The sequence below is a fragment of the Triticum dicoccoides genome, chromosome 6A (genome assembly GCF_002162155.2).
Source record: "Triticum dicoccoides isolate Atlit2015 ecotype Zavitan chromosome 6A, WEW_v2.0, whole genome shotgun sequence".
In the NCBI taxonomy this organism is placed as follows: domain Eukaryota; kingdom Viridiplantae; phylum Streptophyta; class Magnoliopsida; order Poales; family Poaceae; genus Triticum; species Triticum dicoccoides.
This window is the reverse complement of record NC_041390.1, coordinates 33,802,102-33,804,445: the sequence shown is the minus strand read 5'-3', so window position 1 is coordinate 33,804,445 and position 2,344 is coordinate 33,802,102.

Genomic DNA, 2,344 nt, shown 5'->3' with positions numbered 1-2,344 from the left:
TATATACAGTGATTTTGTTTCATGACATACACATTTATATTATTGAGGTGAGGTGAGGGTACACATATGCTCTAAAATCTCACAAGTATGAGGCCCGACCGGATAATATCTTCCTACTTGAAATATAATAGTAAATCTTTAAAATAAACAAATAAATTAAAAAAATTGGCCTTCGATGATGTGGCTGGCTCAAAACTTGCTCCTTCTCGCCATTCCTTCGGTGTCATGGCTAGCTGCATTGCCAACTTCTCTGGCTCCGACTCAACTCCTCTATATTGGCAAGTCTCTAGTGGTGTGGTCGGACGGAAAAAGAACCAAGAGGTAGAGAGACAGAGTCCACCATTACCCTCCTCCCCTAACTAAAGGCTAACAGGAGCACCCCATCGATATCTAATGAACTACATGTAGTTTTTTGTTTGGAACAAACTCGTGGGGCCCATTCGAGAATCTAGACAACATTTTGATGGACGAAGCTTTCGAACACATGAAACATAAAGATACCCAACCTTGTAGGCTATCAGTCAAACATGTTACAAAAGAATATTCTTTGCCCACTCTTCCTCCCAATCCGAATAGTCCTTATCATGTAGTCCATGATCCGGTTCTCCTCACTCTAGCTCTTCTCTTCCTATTAATCACCATCTTCGTCATCTGGACTCTCCTACTTATTGGGGGGCATCAACAAGAGCCTCCTCGGAGGTCTAGCTCATATCACCATTTCCTTTTTTTCGAAGGTAAAGGCCTCAAAGTGATCCTCGTGGATGCAGACATGGACATGAAGGAAATTTGGAACCCTAGGACCCACTATTGAAACTGAAAGTGCAACTATCCCTGGGTGGTTTTGGTAATTCCTAACAACATATAGCTCATTGAGCTAACATTATTCCAAGATTAATATTTCAGGAAAAGCTCAATGAATGGCATGGCATGGATGAGGAAAGTGGATCCCTCAAAATTCTAAGGACAAAAAGTTTGGCTCAAGCTTGAAGCTCAAGACTCTACATTTTATATTTTAGTGATCCAAGATCACATTGAGTCTATAGGAAAAGCCAATACTATCAAGGAGGGATGAGGTGTTGCTTAATGGCTTGCTTGCTCAAAGTGCTTAGTAATATGCTCCAAAACCCTCAACCACCTTCCCACATTCACATATGACCTAAACCAAAAGTCAAACTCGGCCCCACCGATTCTTTCTATCCGGCGCCACCGAGTTTCAAATGTCATAGCCACTGTCACAAACCCTAGGCAAATCGGTCTCACCGATAGGGATCTCGGTCTCACCGAGATGGGATTGTAATCTCTCTGTTTCCCTTCGTAACGTTTCGGTCTTACCGAGATGAGCGATCGGTCCCACCGAGATTGCAATGTAAACTCTCTGTTTTCCTTTTGTAACATTTCGGTCTCACCGAGATGAGCGAATCGGTCCCACCGAGTTTACCTGACCAACTCTCTGGTTAGCTTATTACCAAAATCGGTCCCACCGAGTTTGTGTAATTGGTCACACCGAGATTACGTTATGCCCTAACCCTAACCATATAGGTCCTACCGAGTTGCATCTCAGTCCCACCAAAAATCCTAACGGTCACTAGGTTTGTTGAATCGGTCCAACCGAGTTTAACTATTCGGTCCCACCGAGTTTGGCAAATTGTGTGTAACGGTTAGATTTTGTGTGGAGGCTATATATACCCCTCCACCCACTCTTCATTCGTGGAGAGAGCCATCAGAACATACCTACACTTCCAATACACATTTTCCGAGAGAGAACCACCTACACTTGTGTTGAGGTCAAGATATTCCATTCCAACCATATGAATCTTGATCTCTAGCCTTCCCCAAGTTGCTTTCCACTCAAATCTTCTTTCCACCAAATCCAAATCCTGTGAGAGAGAGTTGAGTGTTGGGGAGACTATCATTTGAAGCACAAGAGCAAGGAGTTCATCATGAACACACCATTTGTTACTTCTTGGAGAGTGGTGTCTCCTAGATTGGCTAAGTGTCACTTGGGAGCCTCCGACAAGAGTGTGGAGTTGAACCAAGGAGTTTGTAAGGGCAAGGAGATCGCCTACTTCGTGAAGATCTACCGCTAGTGAGGCAAGTCCTTCGTGGGCGACGGCCGTGATGGAATAGACAAGGTTGCTTCTTCGTGGACCCTTCGTGGGTGGAGCCCTCCGTGGACTCGCCAACCGTTACCCTCCGTGGGTTGAAGTCTCCATCAACGTGGATGTACGATAGCACCACCTATCGGAACCACGACAAAAACATCCGTGTCTCCAATTGCGTTTGAATCCTCCAGACCCTTCCCTTTACATTCTTGCAAGTTGCATGCTTTACTTTCCGCTGCTCA